The sequence below is a fragment of the Mixophyes fleayi genome, chromosome 2 (genome assembly GCF_038048845.1).
Source record: "Mixophyes fleayi isolate aMixFle1 chromosome 2, aMixFle1.hap1, whole genome shotgun sequence".
NCBI classification, from domain to species: Eukaryota; Metazoa; Chordata; class Amphibia; order Anura; family Limnodynastidae; genus Mixophyes; species Mixophyes fleayi.
The window spans coordinates 40,273,566-40,295,831 of NC_134403.1; the positions used below are offsets into that span (position 1 = coordinate 40,273,566).

Below are 22,266 nucleotides of genomic sequence, written 5' to 3' on the forward strand. Positions count from 1 at the left end.
GGACATATTTTAATATAATATTGAATTGTGCATTTAAAATGATTATATAATATGTATAGCATTCTTAGAAAAGTAAAAGTAATGCTATAGACCTGCACAAGATAGCAAAGGGCTACAAAATAATATCCAAGTGCTTGGATAGTCCAGTGAGCACTGTTGTATCAGTTGTAAGGACATGGAAGCTGAATCCTAAAACCCAGTCACTGCCTAGACCAGGCCGTCCTTCAAATCTCATTGTCAGAGCAAGGATACTTGTAAGGGAAGCCACCGAGAGGACAGCTATAAGTTTGATGGGGCTTCAGAGTTAAGAGGCTGAGAGTGGAGTGAGGGTGCACCAGTCAGCCATATCAAGAGCTCTGCATTCAACTGGCCTGTATGGGAGGGAGGCTAGAAAGAAGCCATTACTGAAGAGAAACCACATCAAAGCATGTCAGGAGTTTGCCAGACAATAACACACTGATGCAGCCAAATGGACCCAATTCAAAGCTCTATTTGTGGCGCAAACCTAACACTGCCCATTCCTCAGCAAACACCATCCCAACAGTGAAGTATGGGGATGGCTGCATCCTGTACGGATGGATGGTCCCAATTGTAAAGACTCTGCTCCCACTATCGGCTACAGGATATTTTTTAGGTTGAACCCACTCTGGAATACCCACCCTCGCACAAGAGTTTCCTCTAGCCTTCAAAGGTGCCCTGATAAATCATCTCTTCAGGCAACATTATCAAGTTTCCAAATTACCCTCCTAACCTCCCTACTCTGCCTGATTAGACTCTGAAGTTTGAACATGATCAAACCGGTACATTTTATAATTTAACATTTTTTTATGACCTTTGCACTCAATCTCCAATGTTTAAAACTTGAGTTAACAGCTAAGAAGGACTAAAATTCAAATCTTGGTAGTTGAACCAGAAATAAATTTTCAACCAAAAGGTCAATCAAATTTCAAATTGGCTCGAATAGTTCAATCATTTAGTTCAGGGTTTCCCAAACCCCGTCCTCAGGGCCCCCTAACACTGCATGTTTTCCATATCTCCTTGCTGGAGCACAGGTGTATTCTTTACTGACTGACGCGTTATAACAGATCCACAGGTGGTATAATAATTTCACTTGTCACCTGGAAAACCTCCACTGTTAGGGGTCCCTGAGGGCTGGATGTAGGAAACACTGAACTAGAGTATCTGGATATCCCACATGAAGAATGACTATTCAGATCTCCATACTATAATCTCTCCGAACAGGCTACACCAGTGTTGGCTAACCTGTGACACTCCAGGTGTTGTGAAACTACAAGTCCCAGCATATCCTTCCAGCAATAAGCTGCTATATATGGGCGAAGCATGCTGGGTCTTGTAGTTTCACAACACCTGGAGTGTCACAGGTTAGCCAACACTGGGCTACACCAAGGTCTACTGTCCCTGTAGTCCAGACCTATCTAGAATTACATTTACAAGGTTGACTGAGAACCCTGCCCATTAATAAAGCTCCCTGGCATAGGTGGGTTCACTAACATTGGTGGACATTGATATTAAGAGGATCCTTATCAGGAATCTCAGCCATGTTCCGCCCACACATGTTGGAATATCTGACCAACAGCCCAATATCATCTGCAATATCACAATGTATGTGGGCGTCTTAAAAATAACTTTCCATTGAATATGTAGTTAATTAAAAGTGGCACAATTAACAATGTTTTACATCTAACACCCTTTTGTGAAAATGTCCCTAAGCCGATTGATTGATCTATCACATAAAATAGCTTTGCTGGCGCTATATAAATAATTTTAAAGCCTGTACATTGCTTTTCATCGTTGATGTGCCCTTATACCCTCTATCTAACTTGAATAAATAAACAGTGTCCCTATAGACTTCTATGGGGTCGGTAACTGAATCTATTCATAAAACAGTGTAAAGGAAATCCCAGGATGGCGTTACTTACCTTTTCCGATGGACAGTGGTCCTGCTGGAGAGGATCCTCTTTGCAGACTTCATGCTCCTCCCCTTCATAAGTCAGAGTCTGATTTACTGCGCATGAGCGACAAAACATCGGCGCATGTGCAGGAAGTCACCTCTGTCTCTTCAATGGAACCAGCCCTTTTGTTGCAGAGGGGAATTTTCGCCAAGGATCGCCCAGCAGGTAAGTGTTCTTCAATAGCAGCAATACAGATACTTACATACCGCTGCCCACTGTCCACCAATGATGAATAGACCCCATTGTTTTGTGGGGAAGACAGGTAGGAGATCTCCTAGGTTTCCCCCCTGAAGGGTGAGCACGCATTCAGTGTAAATCTAATCCAAAACCGAACTCGGTGACAGCAAATGAATACACAGTTACCTCATCCTCATGGGTTTTATGGGTGGCAGGTTGCCGTCCTATTGCACCCTGGGAACATTTCCCCTTTCTAAATTAGACTATTAGAGGAAACATTTGCCCATTAATTTACAGTTTATACTTTAGACAAATTACGCATTTTGCCATCCTTATATTTGACTTGAGTATAACTTTATTAAAAAAATAATGATAAAAAATAAGAACACTACTGAATTACAATGATCAGAATTTTCTGTATAGATTAGAGATTGTACAGGACATGAGTTTTGTCTGTCGGTGGAGCAGAGGTGCTTCCTTGGCCTTCTTCATTGTTTCTTTTTTCCTCTTCAGAAGTTGCAGGTCCAACTTCTAGAGTGACATCCAGTGACTCCTCTGCTTTATATCCTAGTCCTTCTAATAGGTAACCTGCTGCTTCCAGGTTATTATCTCTTGCAAGGAGGCATCTCGAAGGATTGCATTTGCTTTGCCTAGACTGGATTGCATTGTGATAGCTGCTGTATCTAAGAGCAATTATTCTTGTGCTGTGTTGTATCACACCTATGGCCTCATCAGTAATAGGAACAGCTTCTTCCTGTATGTGGTCATTTACATCTAATGCTTGACGAGATTGTTTCTGCTGCTTTCCTGATTTCTTCAGAGCTCTGGGGGCAAAAAACATATTTCAGAGGGTCTTCCATGATTTTTAGCATTAGCTAAAAGCTAATGATTATCTATGACCGTTAAGAATGGTAAATAAGCACATAGGTACCTGTAGCCACTTAGCTATACGAGCTGCACTCATTCCATATCTCACTCCACCCATGAACACTTAATTCCACATATTTAGCTGGTAACATCACTCAATTATAATAGAACTATTCCATTTTGTCAATAGTCCTTTTAATTATATCCCTAACTCTTCTTATTTTTATAGTGCCAACATATTCTGCAGTGCTGTACAATAAGAGAACTTTATTCAGACACATTGCTCCCCGCCTTAGTGGAGTATACAATCTTACATCCCTATCATTGACACACAAACACTCACGTAACTAATTAACCTACCAGTATGTCTTTGAACTATGGGAGAAAACTGGATCATCCAGAGGAAACCCATACAGACATGGGGAGCACACTACACACCACCCTGGTTGGTGATTAGCAATACTAACCACTTTGCCATTTATTTTGGTGTGAGGTATGGGGCACCTACAATACTTTTAATTCCACTCATGAACACTTCATTTTCTATACTTCTCAGTATAAGTTCCTTGTGAACCTTGTTTTGTATGAGCTTTAAACATTCTAAGGGGAACAATCTGTAATATTTATTTCCTCTACCCCCGACTATAGATTGCTGGGGTATCACTATCACTCCCATTATGTATCCCTATATTTTGACATTTCTAGGCACCGCTGCTTAGAAAAGACAGATTAATTAGATAGATTTATCTGAATGGACTTTCAGTGCTGCAGTTTTATTATAATAATGCTCCATTTCACTGACCATTTTTAGATACTTTTTCTAATAAAGATAATATTAATAATCATCTACAGGTATGAACTCAAAATGATCCTCAAGTGAGGCGTATAATTCTCTTGTAGACCATAAATCTGTACTCGCTCATCCTGCTTCTCATTCCAATGTACCCCATTGGTTTTCAGGATCAAGTTAAAGTACAATAATTGACGCTGGTACAGCCAATCTACCATGCTACTCTCCATGGGGGCAAGTGTGTCCTCCTTACTGCCTAGCAGCTGTAGAACACTAGAATACAGATAGTTGTCATGTCACTGCTAAGCTCATAATACTCTTATCAGGCAAAGTCTCCACTGAACACTGAGGACTATTGAAGGGGAATAATAAAATAATGACATTGTTATGAACAATTACATTTCCTTTAAATATGTTAATATAGATAAAATCAAATGCAATCAATAGGTACATGTCAGACCAAATCTCACATTCATTGGCTTATCAGGCATCTCCACCTTAGTACTGTAGTAAAGAAGGAAGAGAAGTATTAGAACACGAGGACATGCACTGAGACTGGAGGGAAGTAGGTTCAGAGGAAATCTGAGCAGAAATGACTTCACAGAAAGGTTAAACAGTCTCCCAACAGAGGTGGTCGAGGGAGTAGAGCAATTTAAACATGCTTGGGATAGACATAAGGATATTTTTACAAAGAATAAAATATCTATTACAGTTTGAGGTTACTATAGGTTAAAAAATGGACAGACTAGATGGGCAAAGTGGTTCTTATCTGCCGTCATATTCTATGTTTCTAATTAAATTGAGGAGAGATGCTTTTGGCAGCCTGAAAATTATGTATTATCGAGTAAACTAATACAGTATTTGTATAAGAGTTACTATATAGAATGGAAGTTGCCACAATGGTCCTTATTTTGTACGGTCTTGTAACATTTGTCTTCTCATGGCTTGTTCAAGTATGTAAATAATATCAGTACACTCACATAGGCAAGTTATTTTTAGTAACATGTTATTTATATATTTTTTATTTATTTATATCCTTTTAGGAGACAGCACATACCCTTTCCACCCATCGCTAATCACACCTATATTACACCCAGACGCAGGGCAAGAATTTGCATAATGCCGCACATACCTCTACCAGCTCGGTCAATGAACAGCCTTTCAAGCTTATGATAACTTCATTACATTTCTTTAACTTGTCTGGTGGGGCCCTTATGTATGCGTCTGTCACACATTGCACCAGCTAACCTGCATTTTGGTCACTGTTCTTACCTGTTTCCTTTAGTTCTCACTCCCTGCATTCACTGGCTGGTCTGAACTGAGCATGCGCACACCTGGTCTTTTCAAACTTCTTGCATTCTCTTGATTGACTAATTGCCTATCAGCTCTGTCTATTTAAAGCACCTGCTTCTCTACTAAGTTGCCAGATCTTCAGGTCTCCTTACCTGTTAGTACCCTGTACTCTCTGGCTCCTGTCTGCACATTTGTATCCTGTGTTATCTGTTCCACGATCAAGACCTGTGGAATTAATGCAAGAACCTTGTACCTCATTATCGGCCCCGTTCTCAAGCTATTCGGTTTCCAGGGATCTCAGTGCAACAGTTCTCTGCAGTTCACCACCTCTCAGTTGTTATCCTCTGTTACCTGTTCCACAATCAAGACTTGCGGTATTGTTGCAGGAACCTCATGTCTCATAATCAGTCCTGTTCACTGCCGTTCACCTGAACCTCTGCACTTATCTTCCAGCAGGCCTGCTCCACTCCACGGTTCCATCTCACTCTGCTCTAATCCCCCTTAGAGGACCGAGACCTGCAACTAGAGAGCAGCTAAGTCCATATTCCCTTACTGGGATCCCTGGTGAATACCTCTCTACCGTTAGACTCTGCACTTCTGGGGATAAGTCTATCTAGAGCGGGGCTTTGTGGCCTATTCCAAACTCAGGCTCCATGACAGCATCGGATGTTCTGTGTGACATTATTGCACTGTGTGCCATATTTCATAACATTGCTATTCGGAGTGAGGTGCCTTTATAGGGGAGGTCGAGGTTGCTGATCAGTAGACAGACTACGAAGCCCAGGAATCAACCGAATCCCAGAAATATGTGTCCTTCAGGGATAGTGTGCTCCAAGAAACCCTCACTTGGAAGTGCCATTCACAAATACATGTGTGTCTGAAATTATAACACCTCTTGGAACCTAAAATTTGTCTTCATAAAGAATATAAGTCTTTATTGAAGCCAAAATAGATCTGGAGGAGTCTTTGGCACAATGATGGATATATGTTGCATTCAAATGTGGCTGCGATGTGGCTATAACATATTATGTTAACAAGATGCAATGCTTCATGCTTTGTAATTACATTGAACCATGCAGCATAACCATGCAGCTTTGTTCTGACCGCCAATTCATTATGCTCCTATCAGGACACACTTTCCCCTATAAAAGGAACACTCTATTGGTATTGGTTCACTCCAGCTCCTGCACTTCTGTGATTGTCCTGTCTCCCAGTATTTGCTGACTTCTGGCTTGCTCCTTGGCTTATTCTCCTACACAGCCCATTTGGTTTGACCTTCTTCTTGTTCCTGACGCTCCTTCTGATTATCCCTTTGTACTGCGCTCCTGTTTGGCTTTGACCCGGATCGTTCGACCATTCCTGTTCAACATCCCACTGCGTTGGTGACTAACTTGGAGAAACGCGACCTGCACATCCCTTGCAGCGAAGTCCATACTGCATTGCGGGGTTCCCTGGCGAAGACCGTTACACTCCGCTCCCCCCTATTTTTGTAAATGAAACATTTTTATTTAAGTATTTCAAACAATATAATTTAAAACTTAACTTAGCACATACAAGGTGGGTCAAAGTCTGCAGCCAATGATCTCACAGCATATCTAGACTTTGCCCATCGAGACCAAAGATTATAGTACTCAGGCATAGTGTTTCTGGCTTAGTAGGTAAACCATTCATGACCCATAGTCTCACTTATCAAAACCACCCAGACAGCAAAATTGGGTCCAACACTGTACATCCACTTTCGGGCTATAATGACTTTAGTCAATGTAAGGAGATCAATGACATATCTAATTAGTTGTGTAAAAACCAGACAGTGGCTCCTACCATGTTACCACTTTGACAGATGCCTTTTTTTATCTAACGATGCGCTCCAGTGTTAGAACCTATGATTATTTTGTTTTAGTTTTTTATGTAGTACTAATTGAATAGTTTCCAAGTTACTCTAAATCTGTGAGAAGATTTTAGATCTCATCCCGCAATCATATTAGCTCCTATAATTATCCTTCCATGAATTGAAAATAGTTAATGAGTTTCCAACTTTTACAATAAGTTGATTCACTAGGGAACTAGAGATAAAATTTCCAGCAGCTCCAGAATCTATAAGTGCTTGAGAGACAAAGGATTTGGTAGCAAAGGAATTGGTGACATCAAAAGCACAAACTTTCACATTCGTAGAACATGGAGAGGACTCCAGGGACCCTAACCTTACCTCTCCAGAACTGGTTAGGGCCTGGCATTTCCCGACTTCCTAGGACATGAGTTCAGCATGTGCGTAGAGTCAGCGCAATAGATACAGAGTCTATTTTTCACTCTTCGTTCTCTCTCCTCTGATGTTAGTTTAGAGCGATCTACCTCCATAGGTTCTACTGGAGGTGGAGAGTGACGAACTTGGGATACTGAGCGAAGAGGCGCTTTGCAGGAAGTTACTCTCTCGGAATCTCTCTCACGAAACCTCATGTCTACACGATGGCAAAGGGAAATCAAATCATCCAAGGAGGAGGGTAATTCTTGTGAGGTCAGTGCGTCTTTAATCTTATCGGAAAGCCCCTGCCAGAAGGCGGCGATCAGTGCCTCAGTGTTCCACTAAAGTTCAGAGGCAAGTATCCGAAATTGAATGACATACTGAGCTACAGTCCGAGATCCTTGGCGTAGTCGGAGGATACTGGAAGCTGCAGAGATAACACGACCAGGTTCGTCAAAAATACTTCGAAACGTAGAAATAAACATGGCACTATCTTGCAATAAAGGGTAATTTCTTTCCCACAGAGGGGAGGCCCATGCGAGAGCCTGTCCGGAAAACAAAGAGATGAGGTAGGCCACTTTGGAACGATGAGTAGAAAAGTTATGAGGTTGAAGTTCAAAATGAACGGAGCATTGATTAAGAAAGCCCCTACAGGTTTTGGGATCTCCATCATATTTAGAAGGAGTAGGCAGGTGTAGCGTGGAAGCGATGTACACCTGGGATGGCACTGGGGAAGAAGATGGAGGTACTGGAGGATCAACAGTAGCTGCTACATTTTGCACAGGGGTTCCTTGGGAGGCTAAAGCCTGACAATATTGCAACAACTGTTGTTGGCGAACATCTTGTTGTTCGATTCGGGTGACCAGATACTGCAGCATCTCTTTAGCTGTTGATTCCGATCCTGGGTCTGTCATGGCCTGATCTTACTGTCACGGGCACTAGGAGTCTTGCCCAGGAATTCACCAGATAACTGGGCTTACCAGAGCGGTGAAGTTAACACAATGGTCCTCTGGTAGCAGGGTGACTAGCGGAACATATATCACAGCAGATGGAGAGAGGATGCCAATAGAGAATAGGAAAGTCAGTGACTTGCAGCTATCTTGGTCAATGAGTCAGCGAGTAGCTGCTGTTGTAGAAAGGCAGATTTGAACACGGAGATCAGGATGGACGTGAGCAGATGCAGGAAGGTAGCAGGGAAGTCAGTGGTCTGCGTACAGCAAGTTGTACCACTGCTTATGGTGAGAAGACTTGTCCAGGTGCAGGTAGGTAGCGGGGAAGTCAGTGGTCTGCGTACAGCAAGTTGTACCACTGCTTATGGTGAGAAGACTTGTCCAGGTGCAGGTAGGTAGCGGGGAAGTCAGTGGTCTGCGTACAGCAAGTTGTACCATTGCTTATGGTGAGAATGTGTACAGGTGCCGATGAGTGGAGGCATACAAAGGGTAATCGGATGAAGACACTGAGAGCACAGAGGAACTTGATCCCAACAGATATGCAGTGTATCCAGCAAAGTCTATAACAGTATGTGTGGCGCTGCTGGGTAGAGACTTGCTCAGCACAGATATGCAGCGTAACAATAACAGTCTATAGCGGGTATGGATACCGCTGCCGAGAGGAGAAGCTAGTCCTAGCGGATATGCATAGTAAACGTGGAAATTAGATTAAAAGCAAAGGTTACAAGAGTTCTTGGGTGCTGGGCATGCGCAGTCCATCAGGATGGCGGACGGCCGCGGTTCAGGACAGTTGCCGGCAGGAAGGCTAGGGAGCCACGCACCAGCGTAGAGGCACTCACGGTCCGGTGAGTGACAGGATTAAGTGTATGTATTGCAGTATTAGGAGCCTTTTTGTGTCCTCTTCTTCGTTTTTACAGATAGAGCCTTGAACCGCAGCAGGGCTCACAAAACATTGCTGCCACCCTGTGGTTTTATGAAGGAAGTGCACTTTTTGAATATGTGGGACTATTTACACAGTGCCACTGTTTGATTTTGTGTTTTGGATAAGTGTATATATGTTTAAATATAGATTTTAAATTGCAATTGGTTGATAAGTTTGCAGCTTTCAAAATAAGTTTTAATTAAAAAAAAAAAGAAAAGATGTGGGACTTGGGTACTTGTGTAAAAATGGAGGAAGAAAAATATATGTAATTGAGGCCACCTAAGGGTAATTGTAACTGGATGTTCAAATCACTTGTTACTCACTTCATACATGATTTCGGTTGTGTCAAGTTTCTGCCACATTGTGTTAAACGGTGCTAAGCATTATATCAATGATGAAAACACCGACATCAGTATCCCCATCATGATGAGCTTGAAGCTGTAATTCCAGACACATCACTTATAGCGACAGCTTCAAAAAAAAGACGTCAGACAATTACGAGGCATAAAGATTACGGCAGGCTTCAATGACGTCACTTTCAAGGGCCACAATGTGTTCGGTGCTGTTAAGGTGGTAATTTAAGGAGGCGGCGCCTGTACAATGTAGTAGACTTTCTAAACAACATTGTCCCGCCGGCGCCTCCTTAAATTAACACCTTAACACCACCATCGAAATTACAGAGTATACGACAATCTCTACTCAGTGACTGCATAAAGATATAATAGTATTAACAGCAAACCATTTTATTCATCAGGAGCCAGACTACAAATAATAATGTTAATGGCTGTAACTGTCCATATAAAGCAAACATAAAGTTGCTGTAAAAAAATAAATATTTTGATGATCCCCAAGGTCTGTTATGACCTATTGGGCACACTGTAGAAAAAAAACCTGAGAAGAGTAAAACATTAAGGTAATTGTCAATGATATGGCACCACTTGAAACATGGATTCCTCACATCTTGAGTGCAGGCGCCCCTTGAAACAAAGGATAAGCTTCTCCCCTGCAGCTCTCTGGTATTTCCACTGCCTCCCCTTCTCTGTCCTCCTCCTTCATCTGCGTGATGCCCACCTTGGACACAGTGACTTAAAAAGTGGGCAGTTTGAGGCTGGCCTCTTGTGGGGGAAAGCAGGGAGACTGAGGATGGATTCGGTCAGCAGCCCCAGCTCCCCTCTCACACTCAAACCATGCGCAGTCTCCTGGTAATGAGAGGTTGTCGAAGTCCATTTTTCATGGGGATTAGATATAACTCACAAGTACCAAAAATAGAATGCCCCTATAATTTATCCTAAACTAGAGAAAATTACACATTAGATTTAAAAATAAATGAAAGTATAGGGGAACACATTTGAGGTCATATCTGTATGAGTGCACAAAATGCTTAAAAAAAATCATGAGTACAATCATGGTACCAAGAGAGTTTTGTTTTCTTCTAATTAAAATTTTCTAACACTAAAACAATAAAAGACTCTGCCGGCATGCTGGTCTTGCAGCTGTTTCTCTACGCAGCATCCACACAGCGCTGGGTCAGCACACCCTGGTCCCCATTGGTGCCGCTTTAATGTGAAGCAGGGTGGATGTATTTGAGAGGAACGCGGTGAGATGTGGCCCATGTCACATGTCCTCTGCATGTGCTCCCCATGGCTGTGAAACATAACTTACTATAGATTACGACATCATGTTATTAGATAGGAGAAATGCACTGAATATAAGGGATGGGGATTTTTATTTTCTATCATAGCATTAGGTTATACAGAACCATAGATAACCATCCTCCCAAACACTGCAGTTCAAATTGGAAAGTTTGATAACTTTGACAACATTTTTGCAGCAAAGAGACCAAAGTGCCAGCTGTCGCTCAGCGACTACATTGTAGGCACCTTTCCCTGACCTTGGCAACCTGTGACCTTCCAGATGTTGTAGTATTAGCTGCTAGGGCTTGCTGGAAATTGGAGTTAATCAAAAGCTGGACCCCACCCAGGCTGCCCAAGTCTATTCTGTTTAGGATTATTTCCAAATGCAATACTTTCCTGCCATTTTACAGTCAGTGTGACTCTGTGTTGCAATTTGACACAAACATAAAGTAAAGTTGTAATCCACTCTGTGGAGTGTCCTCCCTCACACAACAAGACTTTCCTCTAGCCTCCAAACCTTCAAGTGTTCAATGACAACTCACCTCTTCAGGCAATCTTATCACATTCCTGACCCATCCTCTTACCCTCCCTAGGGTATTCTACCCGATTAATACCACTCTAATCTATTCTGCCCAATTTATTTATAACATGGCCACACCCCTCTTATACCCAGGGTTCATTCCTTCCCATTTCATTAAATACTTGTGGAAAAGTGTAATGCATTATAGTTTCTTTTCTTCTTTTTTATATTGAGCTTTCTCCCTACCCAATTCAACTTGTCAGGTAATTCCTTAAGTGTTTAATGAAGTTGCTATTGATGGAGGAGTACCTGCCATAAACGTTGCATGCAGGTAAGGCTCAACCCCCCTATAAAGCATAGCAAAATCATATTGTAATTCAGATTGAACTCATGTCTATATTTAGAGTAGGACTGGCCATAAGGCAGGCTCAGACTGGCTCCCTGGGGTGCCCGGTAAATCCCCACTGAGTGAGGGCGTTACTGCCCACCCAGTCAATGTACAAGTATAAAATAAAATGAAAAAGAGATTATGTTATCTGGCCACTGTTACATCCGTAAATAATGTTTAAAATAAATGTTGTCCGCTGTGATCGCTTTGGTTCCAAAGCACATAGGACAGGCCTGGCCAACCTGTGGCTCTCCAGGTGTGTGAAACTATAAGTCCAAGCATGCCCTGTCAGCTGTAGTCTGGCTTTCTCCTGGCAATGCATGCTGGGGCTTGTAGTTTCAGAACACCTGGAGAGCCACAGGTTAACCAGGCCTGACATAGGATTCATTCGCAAAATATAATAAGACAAAATTTGGTAAGCATAAGCATGCGCCTGCCAGCACTGACACAAGCTACTATGAGAACGCTCTCGGGTCCAAAACACAGAACTCAACATACACTGTACAGTTGTAAAAGTAGTTACATCACAGAGATAAACAGTTATAGTTGTAAGGCATAGTAGAAATACGTATCTCTGAGGATACCACAAGTTACTGTGGAGAAACGCGTCAGCTATGTTTGGATAATTTGGAGGTACAAGCGCTCTTGTGCTCAGTCTTTTTTTCGTGGAATAACAGAGATAAGTTTTGATACAGATATTTAAACTTGATTGTTGTGCCCTACTAAGGATCAACCACTTATGCTATGGATATCTGACTGAGGCTTTCATCATATACCTTTTATTACCTCCTACAGCCACACCACCCTGAACAAGCCCTATCTCGTCTGATCTTGGAAACAAAGCAGGGCTGGGCCTGGTTAGTACTTGGATGGGAGACCACCTGGTAATACCAGATGCTGTAGACAGAGGAAAGAATATAGCTAACTGCAGTCTCTCTTGGAGGTGAGCTCAGAGGATACGTCACCCACAGAGCTGGGTAATAAGACGGCTGTCTTAGTGAGTATAATCCTAAATAGGAGACAATCTGTGGACTGCTAATTACTGATGGTCAGCTCACGCATACAACTGTAGGAGGGACTTATAGTTCCACAATTATTGGAAGCTATCATTTTGTCCAGGAGTTATAAATTGTTATACGGCACAGATTAAGAGTTAATATCTATTGGACTGCTGGTAAAGTTAAAGAAACCTCTTTACTATCTACTGTTTACCGCGGTAATAGACTATTTTATCTCATGTGCACCATCGAGTCTTACAATCAGAGACTGTTATATTTAATACCTGTTTTTTTTCTCTTTTGTGTATTTGAGCTCTGAATTTTATCACTGCTTGTTCCTCCATTATCCTATAAGTTATCCATAATTTGATTTATGGTTATATATAATTGTTTTTTAATAAAACGTTTTAATAGAATATTGTGTTGGTGGTATATAATTGTCGAGGAGAATATATATTTTTTGCGCTTCTATTCTCTAGTTTATTTATTTTCCAATAAGATTGATTACACAACAATCTCTATAAGAAGTTGCATAAGTTCTTCTCCCTGTTAAATATAATGGTGGCCACAAATTTTACATATTTTATATGATTTATGATACTATTATGAGATTTAATTTTTGGTTGATTTAACTCAGCGTCCAGGGATATCCTCCTTTGTGTGGATATAGTATTGTAATAAGCATTGCAAGCAACATGTTAAAGATGAAATACTATAATATCAGCATGAGCTGCATATTTAAAGTTTTGGTGCAGTGATGGGTTCAGAATTAGACCTAGTTCAGCACAAGATATCACCCATGGCGCTGTTTCGAGAAAGCATGCAAGGAAATTGTAATTCTGTGTTTATCACACCACAAAAGAGAATTTATCCAAAATCAGATATAGTTCACCGTGGTAAAGAAACAGTAAATCATCAAATCTTATAATATTCAGCCAGAAAATGATGGAAAGCAGTTTCCAAAAATGTTAATGTTTTTTTCTACTATAGACTTTATTTGTAGATTATCCTTTAGTTGTCAACATTAGAATAATATTTCAAAGGACACTTTACCGCTGAGCAGGTGCACACCATAAGAGGTGCAGTCTGGACAAATATTGGTATTACATACTCTATCAGGACATGTTCACTTATAATGCTTGAAATGTCATCATTTGTATATCCAAAATCATCTACTATCTCCATGATAGCAGACATGTATTTGGCCAAATTTGGTCCCTCTTCATAGACTGTAGGTCTCAGGCCTCCTCCTCTAACTCTTAATCCACGTACCTGGCCCATGTACGATAGAGAGATCTACCCTCTATAAACCCTGTCACCGACTTGTCAATATCTCTTTCTAGAATACCTAACTTTGATAGGCACCGTCTTTCTATCTATAATATAGGACAATAAGGAGACTGTACATCTACTATTAGGGCTTTCTGCCCTTAATAACTGTAGGGCTTTTACTCCCCTGACTGGGGTCTGTCAATGTCACCCTGCCACGCTCCCCCTACTTTACTGCCCTTGAATGGCTCTTTCTGCTGGGCACTGTCCCCTTACAGGGGTCCTGTATTTATTTGTGGCTTGCGGCACCTGTCGTGCCCCCCCTCCCTCATTTGCCGGGGACCCGGGACCACTTCCTCCCTCCCGGATCCCGGCTGAAAAATGATTCCACGAATGGCGGGAAGCCAGAGCCTTTTTAGCTCCCACCTGACCAGTCCGTCTCCCGGCGCGCTGCGTCATTGGCCACGCCCCCAACAAATGATGCGGCACTGGCGGCACCAGTGGCGGAGCCTAACAGCTGGCGCTAGTACAACACTACATGGAGTGAGAGAGACAGCACATACTATAGGGACTGAGAGACAGCACATACTATAGGGACTGAGAGACAGCACATACTATAGAGAGCAAGGAAGACAGTACACACCATAAGGACTGAGAGACAGCACATACTATAGAGAGCAAGGAAGACAGTACACACTATAGGGACTGAGAGACAGCACATACTATAGAGAGCAAGGAAGACAGTACACACCATAGGGAGTGAGAGACAGCACATACTATAGAGAGCAAGGAAGACAGTACACACCATAGGGACTGAGAGACAGCACATACTATAGAGAGCAAGGAAGACAGTACACACTATAGGGACTGAGAGAGACAGCACATACTATAGAGAGTAAGGAAGACAGTACACACTATAGGGAGTGAGAGCACATTCTATAGAGAGCAAGGAAGACAGTACACACTATAGGGAGTGAGAGACAGCACATTCTATAGAGAGCATGGAAGACAGTACACACTAGAGGGAGTGAGAGACAGCACATACTATAGAGAGCAAGGAAGGAAGTACACACTATAGGGAGTGACAGACATAGCATTACACAACAGGGCAAATAAGAATACATACTATATGGAGTGAAAAGGACAACACACTACAGGGAGGAATCATCAGCACATACTACAGGGAACAAAGACAAACAAACAACAGGGTTATCTTAAAAATACAGGGAAGGAGAGAGACAACACTCACTGCAGGGAACTGGAGAAACAACACACGAGTAGGAGTAAGAGACAGCACATAAGGCAGGAAGCTAAAGAGACAATACATCTTAGGGAGCTAGAGACATCATTCAAACTAAGGAGAAGACAACTCTAACAGTAATAAGTGAGAACCAGCATACATACATTGTTTCTGGAGACACTGCTCCAGAAGAAGCCTTTTCTGGACTGTCTCTCAGCTGATTGATCATCCTCTTAGTGCACAAGGTGATCTTATTCTTCACCTGTAAGTCCTGCAGAATATTTGGATATTTCCCGGTCCAGTATTTGTCACTGCCTGTTGCATCTTACAAGGTGTTGGGTTAATATTAGGTAAATGCTGTGAATCTCTCATGTAGACATCATCACGCACATGTGACAATTTGCAATACTTGTCGGTGTAGTTCTTTGAATGACAATCTCCACTCTGCAATCTGGGTAATATTATTGGATTGCAGACAATCTGTGGCAGAGACAGGGGCTTCCTTTGTTTTTCAGGGTACAGTATGGCCTGTAATAAGCAATGCAATCAACCTGTCAAAAGTGAGATACTGTAATATCAATGTGAGCTGCATATTTAAAGCATACTTGCCAACTCTCCCGTAATGTCCGGGACACTCCCGGATTACGGGTAGGTCTCCCTGACTCCAGGGAGAGTATGGCAGACTACCGCATCTGCCCACTTCCTAGTGAGGTGGGCAAAATTACATCCAAAATGCGATCCTCAGGGAATCGCGGCATTTGGCCCCGCCCCCGCTGTAATGGAAAAGTAAATCAGCAAATGTTATAAAGTTGGGTCACAATATTGATGGAAACAGTTTCATAAAATGTTAATATTTTTCTGCCGTAGACTTAGAAAATGATTTAAAAGGAGACTTTACTGCTGAGCAGGTGCACACATAAGAGGTGCAGCCTAAACAGATATTGGTATTACATACTCTATCATGTCATGATCACTAAGCATGCCTTTAATTTCATCATTTGTATTTTCAGTTCTTATGAAATTACTTAATTTAAAATTAACTTTAAATTAGAGATGGGCGGGTCCGGTTCCCCGAGAACCGAACTCACCTGAACTTTGGGTATCCGAGTACCGAGCTGAGTAGCTCGGTACTCTCCCGGCCGCTCCGAATCCAAATCGAGGCCGAACGTCATTGTGACGTCGTCGGGGCTCGGTTCTCGCGATACTTCAAGATTATAAATACACTCCTCCACACCAATCCATCGCCATTTGACAGAGGGAGAGAGCAGGGTGTAGTCACAGGCTGATTAGAGCAGGGACAGAGAATCCAATATTCTTATTCCAATTGCTGTAACAAAAATCGCTAGAGAAGAGAGGAGGATAAAGGTTTATTTTTTTTTTTTTAATATTTGGCACTCCCCAGTGCTTTTGGGGTGTCCCCCCTAATTGTGCATAAATATTTCTGGCTGTCAAAATTACTATCTGTCAGCAGTATCTACCAACTAATTTTTAGCACTCTCCAGTGCTTTTGGGGTGTCCCCCCTAATTGTGCATACATATTTCTGGCTGTCAAAAGTCATATTTGTCATCAGTATCTTACCAAATCATTTTTACCACTACAAGAGCTTTGCGCTCAGAATGGATTCAAAGCAGTCTACATATGATCAGAATGAGCAACCAGGTTCTGTCACCAGTCCTGATGTTAGTGTTCCCAGTACGTCATCTGGGCAAGGCGATGTCAAGCTATAGAGTGTTTCGAAATCAGTCCAAAAAACAAAAACAAAATTTTTTTTACTGTGTTGAAGCGAAAAAGAAGTGTTACTGAGCAAAAGTTAAGTGCCGATAAAAAAAAAATTGCCAACATGCCATTCTACACACGCAGTGACAAATAAAGAATGAGGCCTTCACCTTTGGCTATTAGTGGCAGATCCCAAAAAGTTACGGAGCCTACAATTGGTGCACAACTACTGTTACGCGTCAAAGCCGAGCTGCAAGATAACAGTAAGGCATTAGAGGATAATGTTTGCTCTGATTCACAAATTACAACAATCCCTGTGGAGAGTCCATCCAACAGTGGGATGTCTAATCGTGAGCATTCTGCTGATGTGTGCCTTAATAGCCGGAGTGTAGCCGGTGATACCCAAATTGAGGATGCCACTTTGGAATTAGAAGAGGATGAGGGGGAGATTTGTGTAGGCGACGAGGGCGCTAATGAGGATGTTGATGAGGATGAGGTTGTTTGTGTAAGTCCTGCACCAGTGGCAGCAGTTCTGGCACGTGACAAGAAAAAGGCCATTGTCATGCCTGGGCATAAAACAAAAGAATCCACTTCTTATGTATGGAATTATTTCTACCCAAATCCAGACAACAATTGTATAGCCATTTGTAGTGTATGTCAAGCCACAGTCAGTCGAGGGAGGGACCTTAACCATCTTGGAAACTCGTCTATGTTACGCCATTTAACGAGAGTTCATGGCAAAGTGTTGGGAAAAGCTGAAAGTTCTTCCCAAAAAAATACAAGCACTCCATCATCAGCTAAGACCCTCCGCTCACCGACATCCCGACGGCTACAAAATACACCCACCACACCATCCTCATCAATATCCTCAGTAGCGCTCGGAGTTAGCCCGGCATCCCACCTAAGGCTGGATGACTCCTGCACTATTATTGATTCCACTGAAGAAAGCGTTAGTCCCACTGCTGCTGCTGTTGCTGCTGCTGGGGGTGAATCGTCATCTCAGAGGCAGGTCAAGAAAATGAGCAGTCCTACATTTCAGGAATTAACTGTGAAACAATCATTTGCGAGGGGAAGCAAATATGACAGCAGTCACCCAGTCGCCAAGCGAATCACAGACGCCATGGCTGCAAAGTTAGTGTTAGATCTGCGTCCAATCTCCACAATAAACGCAGCAGGTTTTTCACAGTTAATTGAGGTTTTGTGTCCGCCTTACAGAATTCCATCGCGACACCATTTCTCCAGTAAAGCAATTCCACAACTATACCAAAAAGTGTGTAAAAATGTAGAGATTGCGCTGAAAAATGCCATTCTGCCCACTGTCCACTTAACCACAGATATGTGGACAAGTGGAAGTGGCCAAACCAAAGACTATATGACTGTGACAGCCCACTGGGTTGGTCATTCACCTTCACCAGCAGGAACAGCAGCAGCATGTACACCACTACGTAACATTTGTCACAGGCAGGCCATTCTTTGTATCACCGGTTTCACTAACAGGCATACAGCTGACAATTTGTTACGCAAACTGAGAGATGTGATTGATGCATGGCTTATACCACTTGGACTCTCCCCAGGGTATGTCATTTCTGATAACGCCAACAATATAGTGCGAGCATTACAGCTGGGTGATTTCCAACACATTCCCTGTTTTGCTCACACCATCAACTTGGTGGTGCAGAGCTTCCTACGAAATAACCGTGAGGTGCAGGAGATGCTTTTGGTGGCCCGTAAGATTTCAGGCCATTTCAGGCATTCAGCCACAGTATGTAGGAGATTACAGCAGCTCCAAGAGCAGTTTAACTTGCCCTGCCACCAACTTAAGCAAGAGGTGGTAACTAGGTGGAATTCCACCCTGTACATGCTTCAGCCATCCAAGCATATTGCACAAGCCATGACATTGGGAAAGGAGGGGGGATGTATTTCACTCTTGCACAGTGGGGAATTCTTTCAGTGCTGTGCAAGGTGCTGAAACCATTTGAAGTTTTGACGTGTGAAGGGAGTGCAGACTCTGCTAGTTTGAGCCAAGTCATTCCTTTAATTAGACTATTGGAAAAGCAGCTTGAGAAAATAAAGGAGGAGCTGAAAGCAAGCAATTCAGCAAAGTATGTTGGCCTTGTCGATCAAGTACTTAATTCGCTTCACAATGATCCTCGAGTTATTAAGATCTTGAACTCGGATCAGTACGTTTTGGCCATTGTGCTTGATCCAAGGTTTAAAACCTACATTGAGTCTTTACTTGTAAATGAGCGAGATGTGAACTTTTGCAAGGAGCTGTTGCTTAGCAAGTTGGCCGCTGAACTGGGCCTCGGCTTGACGACGTGTCCTCCTTCACTCTCTCAAGCTGCTGCTGCTCGTAAAAAATTAAATTTCCCAAAAAGAAGCAGGGTAGACGCAGGCGGCAGACCAGAACAATTTAACATCTGGGCTGGTTTGAAGGATTTTTTAAAAAAATGTGTCACTTTGCCCATAACTCCATCCAATACGAGTATAAACATGCAAAGGACGGTGGAGGATTACTTTCAAGAGGTAGTTGATATGGAAATCTCAGACAGTCCCTTTCCTTTCTGGGAAGAAAAGCAGGCCATTTGGAAACCCATGTACAAACTTGCTTTGCAATACTTAAGCTGCCCACCCTCCAGTGTGTACTCTGAACGAGTGTTCAGCACAGCAGGGAACTTAGTGATCGCCGTAGAAGGTAACTTCCCAAAAATGTGGAGAAAATGATGTTTATAAAAATGAACTACATCTTTCACGAGGAAGGCCTTCACCATCCAAGACATCCAAGCATTGACTGTTCTCTATTGGCGGATTCAAGCGGCGATGAATTGATAGTCTGTGATGATGACGTACACACTGATGAGGGTGAGGATGAAGCTGAAGATGATGACGATAACATCTTTTTATAACTTTCTATGTAAGTGTAGGGTGCAATCTACCCCCAAAGAGGAAAGGGACTTGTGGCATTTCCATATCATGTACCGTCTTGAAAGGCTGCTGTTTGGGCAATTTCTCCTTAAGGGTAGGGTGTCATACACAGACTGACCCCAAACTGGCTTTGTTCATTTCTCTTAATATTGTACAGTCTATAACGGCTGAATTTTTTTGTATTTTCGACAAGTGGAGGGGGGCCTAGAGAGACAGAAACCAAACTGGCTTTGTCCATTAAATTAATATTGTACAGTTTATAACGGCTGAATTTTTTTGTATTTTCGACAAGTGGAGGGGGACAGAAAGCAAGCTGCCTTTTTCCATTTCTTTACATATTTAACTATAAGTGTAGGGTGTAATATACATCCAAAGGCGATGGCTGCATTGCCAATATGCATAGATGGAGAGGAAGACAATCTGTTTTGTGTGTAGAATAAATGAAGGCCTACCTACCAGGAATTAAACAGTTTTTTGGATGATTTATTATCTCTACAATTAGATTACTTAACTATGAAACAGTTGGAGCACTAAATTGGGTTATTTTAGGCCCAAAAACATTGATTTTTCAACAAAATAGCAAAATAAAACCAAACAAAACCAAAACCAAAACACACAATGGGGGTTTTGCAAAACCAAAACCAAAATACGATGGCAATCCAGATCCAAAACCGAATCCAAAACCAAAACACGGGGGTCAGTGACCATCTCTACTTTAAATTAACTTATCATTAATTTCACACCCACGATCACTAAGTCATACCCATAAGCCTTTCATCTAACACTGCTGTGAGTGAAACCTTTTAATCATTAATGAAAATACCATCCATTGTCCCAGTGCCCATTGTGCCAGACTTACCGCTGTCTGCGGATCCCTCAATATTCTCCTCTGCGAAAGATAGCTCCGCTAACATGGTCTTTGTATCCAGGTCTGCACCAGTGATTAAGGGGGCAAGAAAGAAGAGGGTGATAAGTACAGGGTGGGAAGAGGTAGGGGGTAATGTTTAGCATGTGCGGGAAATAGAAAGGATCTTACCTATGTAACACCCCCTGTGGTGTCGTTGTTCACACCTCCCAGTGACTGAGCGTGTGGCCTGGTACTAGGACCCAGAGGAGACACACTGGGAATGTTGCTTAGCAACAGCAGACTGGTATGAGCTGAGGGGATCTGTATCAGGCAGAGGGAGAGCCAGGGCCCCAGGACAGGGGGAGGAGATCCTGGGATCCCCCTTGTAATCTGGGGAGCTGGTCCATCACCTGCTGCCACTAGGGGCCATAGTACAACACCACAGACATAATACTGGTCATATGGGGCAGATTGCAGGGATAATTTACCTCAGAAAGTGACAGGATGATAGAAAGGAGCAGTTTACAGGGTGTGTCTGTCAGCATCCAACTGAGAGATAATACCCCCTAGGGGAGGGGAGAGATATTACCCCTGCAGAGGAGGGTAGAGAGATATTACCCCCCAGAGGGGGGAGAGAGATATTACCCCCCAGCAGAGGGGAGGGAGATATTACCCCCCAGAGGAGGGGAGAGAGATTTTAACCCCCCCCCCCCAGAGGAAGGAGAGAAATATTACCCCCCCAGCGGAGGGGAGAGAGATATTACCCCCCCAGAGGAGGGGAGAAAGATATTACCCCCCCAGCGGAGGGGAGAGAGATATTACCCCCCCAGAGGAGGGGAGAAAGATATTACCCCCCCAGAGGAGGGGAGAAAGATATTACCCCCACAGAGGAGGGGAGAGAGATATTACCCCCCCAGAGGAAGGAGAGAAATATTACCCCCCCAGCGGAGGGGAGAGAGATATTACCCCCCCAGAGGAGGGGAGAAAGATATTACCCCCCCAGCGGAGGGGAGAGAGATATTACCCCCCCAGAGGAGGGGAGAAAGATATTACCCCCCCAGAGGAGGGGAGAAAGATATTACCCCCACAGAGGAGGGGAGAGAGATATTACCCCCCCAGAGGAAGGAGAGAAATATTACCCCCCCAGCGGAGGGGAGAGAGATATTACCCCCCCAGAGGAGGGGAGAAAGATATTACCCCCCCAGCGGAGGGGAGAGAGATATTACCCCCCCAGAGGAGGGGAGAAAGATATTACCCCCCCAGAGGAGGGGAGAAAGATATTACCCCCACAGAGGAGGGGAGAGAGATATTACCCCCCCAGAGGAGGGGAGAGAGATATTACCTCACAGAGGAGGGGAGAGATATATTACCCCCCCAGAGGAGGGGAGAGAGATATTACCTCACAGAGGAGGGGAGAGAGATATTACCCCCCCCCCCCCCAGAGGAGGGGAGAGAGATATTACCCCCCCCAGAGGAAGGAGAGAAATATTACCCCCCCAGAGGAGGGAGAGAGATAT

General features: G+C 43.1%; 1 long non-coding RNA gene and 1 pseudogene across 1 annotated transcript; one reads left to right on the forward strand and one right to left on the reverse strand.

The window, feature by feature from the left end:
* Positions 1–2,492: 2,492 nt before the first annotated feature.
* LOC142140081 (uncharacterized) lies at positions 2,493–21,070 on the reverse strand. The gene is made up of 3 exons (XR_012688287.1): positions 20,939–21,070; positions 20,762–20,833; positions 2,493–2,974 (listed from the first exon to the last, which is right to left on the reverse strand). It is a non-coding gene; the product is annotated as an uncharacterized LOC142140081 (long non-coding RNA).
* On the forward strand, positions 12,541–12,659 carry LOC142141697 (5S ribosomal RNA; annotated as a pseudogene).
* Positions 21,071–22,266: the final 1,196 nt, after the last annotated feature.